This window comes from Tupaia chinensis, unplaced genomic scaffold (genome assembly GCF_000334495.1).
Source record: "Tupaia chinensis unplaced genomic scaffold, TupChi_1.0 Scaffold000116_1, whole genome shotgun sequence".
NCBI lineage: Eukaryota > Metazoa > Chordata > Mammalia > Scandentia > Tupaiidae > Tupaia > Tupaia belangeri.
In genome coordinates, this window is record NW_006159580.1 from 2,629,436 (window position 1) to 2,630,048 (window position 613).

Here is a 613-nt window from a genome sequence, read left to right on the forward strand (position 1 = left end):
CGACCCCCCCCCCCCCCCCCCTGCCCACCCGCGGCAGCCATGTCCTCGCCTGGCCATGGCACTGACTGTCTGTGATGCCAGAGGGCGTGCATGTCCCACGTGTCCACCTGCTCAGCTCAGCCCTGTCCCCACATCCCCCTCAGGGCCCTTCCCCATGTCTGCCCCAGCACTCCCTACGGCTCAGCTGAATCATGCCACGTGCTCGCCATGTTACGTGTAGATTCCACCTATTGACCATGGCCCCACCTAAGTACCAAGAGAACGTGGGGTTTGGTCCCTTTTGTTAACCGCTGAATCCTTGGTGCCTGGAACACTGCCAGGCACACAGAGGTGGGCTTAGCGAGTGAACGAATGAATGGATGAATGGGGATAAGGCACCCAGAGAGGGCTCCTTGGAGGAAGCAGGCCTTGAGCGGGCACCGAGGCCTAAGCAGAAGCAGAGGCGAGAATAGGTGGACACGGTGGGGCAGGAGGGTGAGGATGGAGGCTCCAGTCTTGCAGGAGCAGAGGGGTACGCAGGGACGGGGACAGCGCCACATGATTTCGGGACAGATGTGAGAGGCAGAGCCACCCCTGGGTGACCGAGACACGCTGGTCACCAGAACCCGGCCTG

General features: G+C 62.2%; 1 protein-coding gene across 1 annotated transcript in view; it reads right to left on the bottom strand.

The window, feature by feature from the left end:
• ITPR3 (inositol 1,4,5-trisphosphate receptor type 3) overlaps nucleotides 1-613 on the bottom strand; it is a 110,898-nt gene that overhangs the window by 11,450 nt on the left and 98,835 nt on the right. The window lies entirely within an intron of this gene.